At 39.5% G+C, this 10454-nt stretch overlaps 1 long non-coding RNA gene across 5 annotated transcripts; it reads left to right on the top strand.

Moving 5' to 3' along the window:
• Positions 1-340: 340 nt before the first annotated feature.
• LOC146360502 (uncharacterized) lies at positions 341-5604 on the top strand. 5 transcript variants are annotated; one of them, XR_014799663.1, is made up of 5 exons: positions 341-3129; positions 3620-3776; positions 4029-4137; positions 4243-4364; positions 4507-5604. It is a non-coding gene; the product is annotated as an uncharacterized LOC146360502 (long non-coding RNA). The 5 variants fall into 5 exon arrangements; XR_014799664.1 differs by having other exon boundaries at positions 342-2750; positions 2905-3129; positions 4029-4364; XR_014799662.1 differs by having other exon boundaries at positions 343-512; positions 2357-3129; positions 4029-4364; positions 4507-5320.
• The last annotated feature ends 4850 nt before the right edge of the window (positions 5605-10454 follow it).

Raw genomic sequence — 10454 nt, 5'->3', positions numbered from 1 at the left:
AACCAACACGTTCTCACTCCCAACTCGTCAAACGTGTGACGCATGGTCAGGCTCCCTCTGCTTCACTTATTGACATGCAGGGTCCTCTCATTGAATACTATAGAGCTCCCTTAACGTTGCTTATTGACGACAAGAGATTGCCGCGGAAGAGCCTGTTGTCCGTATATTTATATATTTCCGAAATCACATTGTAGTGACGTATACTGAACACAATAAATTATATAATGTAAACAACTACCTGGAAAAACAGGTAGAACGATACTTTTGTATCGTTTATTGCATTTATGGAGGGAGTGATGTATGCTGGGTAATGGCACAGCTAGCGACTGGGTGACTTTATTCACCCTCTTCGGATGTTATCAGTCCATACAATGGGCGTTATTAGCACAAATCAGTCCCATAGATATGGGCCATCTCCTGCTAGATTGTTCAGAAGGTTGTTCTCATCCATCCAGATGGAGGATCCAGAATCCACTCTGGCTGGAATCCGGTGGATACAGCAGTGTGTACAGGTAAGACCATTTAAACAGACAGCATTTATAGAATGACTATTAAAAGTCAGCCAGTGTCAGTAATGTTAATGTGCTTATGTTAGTAATACACCGAGTGCTAATATAACAGCTTTAAGATGCATTTGTAGATATTATTACGTGTTTTACCGTCTTTATGGTGCTAGCTTAAAGTTACAGTGTAAACGTTAGCTTATATTGTAGTAAAGCTGTTACTGTTTAAACGATGTTAGCACAGAAATATTAGCTTCTGTCATGACTGATGAAGTTACTAGTTAATAAAGTTTTCAGTAAAGTGTTTAATCGCAGCCACAGATTGACAGCAAATATCTCGATTAGCTTCAGTGCATCTATAATAAATATGTGCAAGTTTCAGTGCTTCGTTTAAACTGTATGATACTTATACTGACCCAAGGTCAGTGTAAAATACAATCCTAGCTGTGTGAACAAAGCCTGGCTCCTTTAATCCTGCATGACAAACCTCAGAATGCAGGTTATTATTACTCTTTCCTGCTGGCACACCTGTCACACCTGAGAGTCAGCTAGAAACTCACAGTGACGTGGACATCATGCAAAGACTGCCAGACTCTGTAATACTGCAAATGATCAGTGACTCATGTTAACACTAAACTTTAAACGGTATCTCTGTGTCTCTCTGTGTGTGCTGAACATTTAGGATTGAGTCAGGCTGCATCAGCTGAAGCTGTTATTTGTATATATCAGTATTTTTTTCATTCAGGTGTGGGGAAAATACGTAAGACTGCAGTGAAGCGATGTACCAGATTAATCCCTGGCCAAAGGTATCGTACTTAAATCAGACTACTGATCCAGCCACATCAGCCTTTTGTGAGGTCTGTTTAAAGTAGACTAAAAATGAACTGCAGGTTCCTGAGAGGTGGACTGTGAGCACAGAAACACATGTTCATACATACAGCTGCAGCAAACTTACATTAATTTTAAATAGATTTGTTACTCTGATGTCTGTCTCTGTGTTTGTCCTCTGACAGACTGGTGACCTGTCCAGGTGTGCTCTACCTATGACTACTGGGACAGGCTCTAGCCTCTGTAAAAGAAATTTTCTGTTATTCTCATTTAAAGTATTTAAGTGCTTATGCATATGCTTAGTTGTGACACTGTTATAGACTGTTCAGTGAAAGTTTCTAAAACTAGATGAACTTACTTCAGCGTCAGCAGTTTGAGAAAACAACTCCCTTTACAGGTGCTGATAAGGCCAAGGGCACAAAACAGCATAACCATTGATCCGTTAGGTTTCATAGCGAGACACGTGAAGTGTGGTAGGATCAGTTTGTAACTTCCTCCCTCTTCCTTGGAATGCATAAAGGAGTAGGAGCACAACTTCTGTGGCAGCGCTGACATGACTGAACTGTGATGTTTGATGTGTGTTGGCGCAGTAATAAATAGCTTGATCACAGCTCTTTCTGTGTTGCAGACTTTATTTAAAAAATTCCACGACACCCCCCACCCTCCCACTGTGAACCTGAATTGAATATTCAGAAGACATTTGTTTAAATAGTTCTACAAATCTGAGCTGTTGGTGTGTCCTTGGATTGTGTGGTAATAATATTAGAGCTAGCAATCTTTCTTACTGAATCTCTACTATGAGTCATGTTACCTGAGATTAATTCTATGTTTACCTGTCAGCCTGGACAAATGTGCTGTGTGAAGGAAATTAAATTAAATCAGATCTTAACTGCGTACATTTAAGGAACCTGTTCATATTTAATTGAAATATGAACCAGTGATTTTTTGATTGCTGATTCCAAGAGAGTCTTTGTGGAAATCCTGTTTGGCTTTTTGTTATTTTAATTCTCTTCTCTGTTTTCCAGAACAGTTCTCCACAGTCGCTGTCCACATGGGTCAGTGGGACCAAGAAGCACTCTGCTAATGTGTGGACTCTGACCAGCAACATCCAGCAAGACCCAGACAGCGTTTTCTATCTCCCAGCTGGAGTTTTTTGTTTGTCTGTGACTGGAGAGTCAGATTTTTGTTGAGCTTCACACTTGCAGAGGTAAGTCAGTTTGCAGAGATCCCTCCCACCCTGGCTTTTATGTCCTAGATTTCTTATCTGAAACAGTAATATTTCAGTGACTGCTGCTTATACCACAGGTTAATACACGCTACTGATCCCTGATAGGAGAATCATCAATTTTGGCAACAAAGAAGCCTGGTGGATGTTTGTTTGCAGTCTGATGATGGGACATCATGCTCTGCATCTTCAAAGTTTGCCCCCTCATTATTATTCATACCCAGTAATGTGAAGTATGCTTATATCTACTATAACTGAACCAACCTGGTGCTCTTCATTTATGGAGGCTGTTGAGTCTGAATGTTGGATGTTGTGTATCTCGTGTTCTCTGGGCTTCGTTGTCCTCAGTCTTTTTGCAGGATCAGAAAACAAAACCAGGAGGCGTGTAAATGTTTCTTCTCCATGATGTTTCTTCAAATGTTTCTTCTGGATGATGATAAGACTGTGACACGGGATGCCACCTTTGGTCTTGTGATGAAGCAAAGCTCAGGAAGAAGTGGGATTAAATGGTACCCACATGTGTGCTGCTGAGAAGGATGTACAGGGGCACCTGCAGCCAAATCCAAGCTTCAGGTTAGTTGTAGTTGCAGAACGCTATAGGACTGAGACAGCTGAGGCATCAAATGTTTGATTAAACGGATGAAAAAGAGAAGTTTTTTCCCTATAATTATCACTTCTTAAAATCTGTAGCAACTTCAAGTCTGTCAGCGTGCTGAGCATGCTCAGAATGTGACAATATATTTTTGTTCAATATTTAATTTCTTTCAGTTGCAATTGTTAAATGAAAAAAAAATATATATATATTCTTATAATTTAGCAAACTAATTTATCAAAAAATATATATACATATATCTGTATTAGTTTTAATAAATTAATTTGACACCTGTATTGAAAATACCATATTGTATTCATACAGAATCAGTATGGTATCATTGTTTGTCTGCTCACTGATTGTTGAAACTAAGAGCTACTTTGATCTGTTTAGATCTAAAGTATCCAAAGTTGAGCTCTAATGTTTCTTCACCCCTGTGTGTGTGATATCTGATTTCCTACATGCTGGCAGAGCAGCAGTTTGTGCTCACAGATGGTGACGGTGTGGAGAGACGGTGGTGTTTCCTCAGAAGAACCAGCAGAGTCACAAAGGACACCAGTCCATCTCACCACCTTGACTTGCTGACTGATGTTCGTCTGCACTGCACAGAGGAAATCAACTGACCGAGGTTTGTCCAGTGACGTGTTATGAAATGTATATTTGTTTTATGCTTACAGATATGTTTTTCTTGACAGAGGCTCTGCAGAGGTTAGACAAAGCAGAGAAAATATGTGCTTTACATTTTACTGTGATTTATTGAGATATTTGTTGCCTGATGTTCAGCAGGAATGGAGAAATAGAATCAAAGGGAGATGTTTTTGATGTTTTTGTAATGATGTAAGTAAATCTTCAATATTATTTATTTGCTTGGTTATATTAGGAGTGTTTCTGAGTGAGGGGGAGAGGAGTCATCATCCAGTTTAAGTGACGTAGATCAGTGGATACACTTGTCTCCCCTTTAAAGGAGACAATCCAAGTCATCCTTAAATGTTAGTGCTTTCAAATACACAAACATTTTTAAAGGACAAAAATGAACATCCAACTTTGACTGTAATACAAAATAAATCTTTGCATGTGTGTTTTCAAACTCTCAGATGGGCAGGATATCAGTCTTGGACTGTCTAACCTGCCGGAGCAGCACTGAATGACCACCACACATGAGCATGTTCCTGCAACATTCAGCATCTGATCTGTCATCTGTGTGCTTCTGCTTTTGGTAAGTAGAGTTACCCAACTCCAGTAACTCTAAACACATGCCATCCATTTCTAACGGCCTGGTTACTTCCTGTCAGTTACTTTAGAAACCATGTGGTCACCTGACCTAACACTGTTTCTTCTTCTTCCCCTTAATGTTCAAGTGTCAAATGTCCAACAGCTGGAGAGGAAACTACACCAGTGTACTGGGATGTTTCAGCAACACGTGCCAGATGCTGTTCCTTCATGGTGACATCACCAGAGACAGCCCCACCCACCTAAGGACCTCGCCATTGATCATGATGATTATAATGATGACAGCGAGCGGAACTAAGACTGTAAAAATCCACGACCACAATTTTTCTTTCTAATTATTAATGAATACTGAGAGCCTCTTTCTGTGTTTTGTCTGTTTTGGGGTTGTTGTTTTTTTACCTCATTTGTTACTAACAAAGTTCACCAAACTCACACAGTTTACATTCTGTATGTTTCCATCTTTACCAGCCACACTCTAACTGCATTTAAGAAAATAATCCTTAGAAATCGTCGTTTTTCTCTTTCGTAATTGATGATAATTCAGTGAATATACTGCGCTGCTTCCTTTTATTGCGTCACACATTGCTTTAAGTTTTTCAGTGTCCAGTTATTTTTTACGGCTGTTTGAATTCTCTGTATGTTTGACCCTGTAGACTGTTTGATGGACTGCTTGTCTTCCTGTTTGTTACCGCCGCCTGTTTTTGACTAAAGATTTGGATTTCTGACTTCAACACAGCCTCTGCGTGTCCTCCCTTTGTGTCCTCTTCCTCTGTGAATGTGTTGCATGTGTCACAGATTCATTTTATTAACAGTTTTCACACAGTGAGTTGCATCAGCATTCATCCACAGCACATTTCAGAAGGATTCAGATTAATACAGTGATCTTATAGTCAGAATTATCCTGACAGACTGCCACTGTAAATTATCTTTCATCAGGTAAATTTTCAAATAAAGTTCAGTATTTCAAAGCAGGAGTTATGAAGAATCATACTGGCATTAGGACTAATAATATGTACTTACAAAGTCAAAGTTTTTTAATTATGCTAGAATACTGGAAGACAATCAACTTTTAGTGTTTTCCGCATATTAATTATTCTGAAATAGAGATGGTGACCCTAACCGTACAGAAGCACACTAAACAACTGACAATCTAACAGACATCATTGGCCTGAGCTGTCATGCACAGTGAGTCTGATCCTTTGCTGTGAGAGTCTGACAAGCATGTTTCTGGTCAGTTTGGAAGAAATAATATCACAATGTTGATCTTTTTTTCCAATATTCCTTCTCTTTTACAACATAAACTGTGATCAAAGCTACTTGTGTTCACAGCATGTAATAATACTGACAGTCCAGGGCATTGTGGTCTGTTGAGCTAGGGTTAGGGTTAGCAATTCAGACATATGTAATCAATATTAAACGTCTCTGACGTGGGCCACTGTCCGCAGTGTTGGGAAATCCATACCAGGCTGGAACGAGTCAAGGTAGGTGAGCATCCACGAGAAGACACAGCAGATGCATCCTACTAATACTGACAGGACCAGGAGACTCCAGAAACCGAGCATCTTCTCTTCAGTGCCATCCTCTCCTGTCACCCTCTCTGCCCGCAGCTCTTTGAGTATGGGGTAGATATAGGCGCAGAGAAAGCCTTATTACTAATTTGTATTATAATTCAATTTTCATGAAATATTCATATTCAGTATTGGTCCTTTTATATTATAACCACGTATCCACCCAGGCTCATGGTGGGGCAGGGCTCTGTCCTGGGATGCTTGAGTACAAGGTAATGTACACCCTGACCAGGTATCCAGTCTGTCAGAATTGTTTTCAATATTTGGTTCAAAAACATGAGTGACAACAAAAATCCAACTAGGATTCTTGCATATGATGAATGAAGTCTGTCTTTGACTGTATTGTCCAGCTGATCCATCAAACCCCCAGCAGGTGAACCTTATTCATGACATAACACGGCAACAATGTAAAAAATTAGACAGCAACAGTCTAAATGTAAAGTGCATTCTAAACTCCTCTTCAATAAATTATATGCAAAGAGTCATTCAGGACTGTAAAACGTGAACTACAGAACCCAGAGTATTCATCATTAAATCTCTGGTTGCTTCATTTTTCTATCTATCCTATATCAGATACTTTAAAGGTTAGGTTAGGTAAAGTTGCATTCTCATGGTGAGGCAAAGTGCTTTATGTGTGTGTGTGCGTGTCATGAACGGCTATAAAAGGCCTATTGTGAAGAGAAAATTGTTAGAAGGCAAAGATACTCAAACTCAGATATCTATTTACATGTACATATACATGGGCGATCCCCCATCACGGTCCGATCTGCTCTGCACCAACTGTGTGCAGAACAGATGTGACCCAGAGGAAAACCGCCCAGGGCTCTTAGCACATCCTTTATTTATACTTCAAGCAAGTTTCCAAGGAAGTAGGAGTGGCATGTTCAGAATACAAAAACATTTCCATAAAAGGAGAGACCTTTAGCTTGTCTGTTGAAACAGGAGATAGCTTGGTATGTATAGAAATTTAAACATTCCCATATAAGGAGAGAGAGAGAGAGAGAGAGACCATTAACTCAGGAGGTAGTATCGTATGTCACCGCATTCCTCTACACATCTGGTTCCACTTTCCTTTCCTGTGGTGGTTCCAACTCACAAGCTCTCCTATCTTAAATGAAGCTACAACTAAACAATAATCACAAAATTAAAAATCTTTCATCATTCCCTCCTGTTTGTAGCTGAAATTAAACAGATACATCAATGTGTTTCAGACACAGACCCTACATTGTGAGTGCTTTCGGTCTGGTCGTCATAAAATGTGTATCATTCAAATATAATCATTCATCACATTAGTTTCATACTCATCATCTTCTCCTTCCTCCTCGTCTGGCACAGTGACATATGCAACAAGAGATTGGGATATCATTCTTGATACCATTCCTCTTACACAGGGGATAATGCATGTAGTAAAGATACAAAACATGATAAGTATTAGGCCAATAAACATCAAAACCTTAAACATCAATGTTCTCCATGAGCCGCTCATAAACCAATCCCACCAATTACTTTGTAAATTTGCCCAATCGGTTACCTGTGCCTGTTGAACGTTTCTAAGTAATTGTAGAGCATTTGTCATATTATCAGAATGCACATTGTCTGGAATATATGTACAACAAGTTATATTAAACAAAACACACAGTCCGCCCTTTTCTGCCAAGATCATGTCCAGGGCAACTCGGTGTTGCATAACAGTTATTCTCATGGCATCAATTTCCTGATTTTGTTCTTTGTTGATGCTGGTCAATGCATTTAAAAACAGCCCAAAACGATAGTCCAATAGTCAGGAAGTCGCTGTGGTTTAGGACAATTCCTAAATATTGATAACCTAGACTGGCAAAGCTTGCTGCGCATGTCACTTGAGTCATGTTCATAAGTCTGCCATATAATGTAGCATGCTGTGTTGTAGCAGGCATGTGTGAGCATATACAACAATCTTTGCCTTCTGTGCGATTATATATTTTCTATACCAGGCGTTGTTCATCCAGGGATGGATGTAGTCCTGTGTCACTTCAGTCAGGTGTGAGTTGTCATATATCCATGCCCTTCTATGCAAGTTGGCTTCTTGATCCTTTAAGTGCATCAGGGTCCATGCTGTAAGCAGCAGGGCCAAGGTGGTAAACAGAATAATCTTCATGATGACCAGACACACCGATTTACTCTGGTGAGTAGACTACAGGCGAGAAGTAGAAGGCGGGATATACCCAATCAGCCCTCCCTTCACCTGTAGATCACCAAAGAGTCGGGGTGGTGGTGTCTTTAGGTTGTGCTATCACTCACTTCCGCTTTTTGCAATGGCTCTGGTGGATCCAAGAGGGCCTCTCAGCGATTTTGCAAGCTGTTGGCGTCGTTAGGAGTACTTGGTATGGACCTTCACCTGGTTTTAATCTGCAAAAGACTTGAGAAGTGTTGCATGGCAGTTCAAAACAATATCCCTATTTTCTACTAGTTTTGCCATTCATTCTACTAAAGTTGTCTTTCTAACAGATTTATCTATTAGTTCACTTGCATCAATTCATGCATCTTTTCACTGAGGTCTGATTCAAACTATCTTACTTCTGATTCTTTCCAAAAATAATTTCACATGTAACAATTTATATATGTGTGTTTTCTATTTTTGTTTACCTCTTTGTTGTGATCTGGTGGACATCTCTAAACACCATCATGAGTTCAGGCTTCAATTTCAACCCAATTATACTCCTCTGGGCTTCACCTTCCCACTGGCCCCTGTACCCTTCTCAAAGTGTCCTTTGTTGTCTTAAATCTCCAGCAAACACAATCTGTTTCTTCTCTGTTTCTTCCTTTTAGATTAAGTCCCAGCCAGGCAAAATATCACATTCAGTGCCTTTAAACAGTTATGTCACACTGTTCTTACCAGCCTGCTGTTAATTCTTCAAGTCCACGATGTTCCGTTGGTCTTCATCAGGAGATTGACTGTCCTTTGAGCTTCTTCTCAGGATCGGGACAAGTGGGAGGTCAAGCTGTAAAATTTTAAGCCAAACTTTGGCTTGTTTTCTCCCAATTATGTTGATCTATGGTTTTGCTGCTGTGCTCAAAATCCTAGGTTGAGAAAAGTCCACCTTTATTTATTTGTGACCTATATTGACACACTAAACCATACCATTAATATCATTTTCATTTCTTTTCTTAAAGCCTCCATTTGCTTCATCTGGCTAGAGTCTGTCTCTTCTGTTTTTCTCTCTGGGTGCTCACTCCCTCTATGGGCATGCAAAGGTCCTGTCACACACACACTTCCTGTTACTCTCTTTTGTGTTTCTACAGGCTAATCAAACTCATTTTGTATTTACAATCTACAAACCCTCTGTAATTCTACTAACTTTTAATCTAAAATGTAGCATCATTCACACAATAATTTCATAATCCTCTCACACACACTGCCTTTTAAATAAACTAAACTCTTTGCATTTTTATCTATTTCAGGCATTTTCTGAGTCTCTGTTTTATGGTGCCGTTAGTTCTCTCTACTAACCCTGCACTCCATAGATGATAAGCACAGTGATTTCTTATGCTGAATCCTAGTGCTTCAGAGACCTTACTGATCACATCATTGACAAAATGTGTCCCATTGTCTGATCTTATCAGAGAAGGGATACCATATGTTGGAATAAAATGATTACATAAACATTTTGCAATGGAGATTGCCTCTGCTTTTTACTGGATATATCTCTGGTCAGTTTGAAAACACATCTATGATCACTAAGGTATATTTTGATCCTTGACATTCATTCAATTCAATAAAATCCATGTGGATGGTGTGGAGAACTGGCCTCTCTTAGGTCTTAAGTTTCCTTGTGAGTTGTGTTTTTGACAGAATAGGCATGTTCTTACAAATTTTTCGCTGAAGTTTCAAAATTTATAGTGTAAAAGTGTGTATTGTTTATCTATACTATATTTCCCTCCTGTTGACACATGTATTACTTCATGTGTCACTACAGCCGCTGTCCTGACACATGTATTACTTCATGTGTCACTACAGCCGCTGTCCTGTGTAACGACTCTGGTAATATTGGTTTTCCATCACAGACCATTAAGTCATCTTTCAGTTGTGCTCCACATTTCAGCCACTTGTTCTGTTCAGTGGTTGTTGCAGCTTTTTGTTCGGTTTTTAGTACGTCAAGTGGTATTTGTGGGCAGTAGTCGGATACTAGTAGCTCTGCCGATTGTTGTGCAGCCTGTTTTGCTGCTTGATCTGCAAAATTATTTCCTTTTGTGACAATAAAATTGTCTTTTTGATTTGCTGCACATTTGCAAAGTGCCAATTGTTTTGGCAAGCTGATCACTTCCAATAAGATTTTTAATAAGCTGCCGTGTTGCACGGGGTTATCCGTAGAGGTGACCATACCTCTATTATGCCAAATTTTTGCAAAGTGGTGCACTGCTGAAAAAACAAACTGGTTGTCAGTGTATATATTTATATCTTGGCCTGCGTGCAATTCATATGCACATATGACTACATACGTGCAGCTGACTCTTTTACTGCCTCTGCTGCG

The sequence above is a fragment of the Perissodus microlepis genome, unplaced genomic scaffold (assembly GCF_051167445.1).
Source record: "Perissodus microlepis isolate ML-2025 ecotype Zambia unplaced genomic scaffold, ASM5116744v1 scaffold_44, whole genome shotgun sequence".
Lineage (NCBI taxonomy): Eukaryota > Metazoa > Chordata > Actinopteri > Cichliformes > Cichlidae > Perissodus > Perissodus microlepis.
Note: the sequence above shows the minus strand (reverse complement) of the source record. Positions and strands in the feature narration are given on the sequence as shown.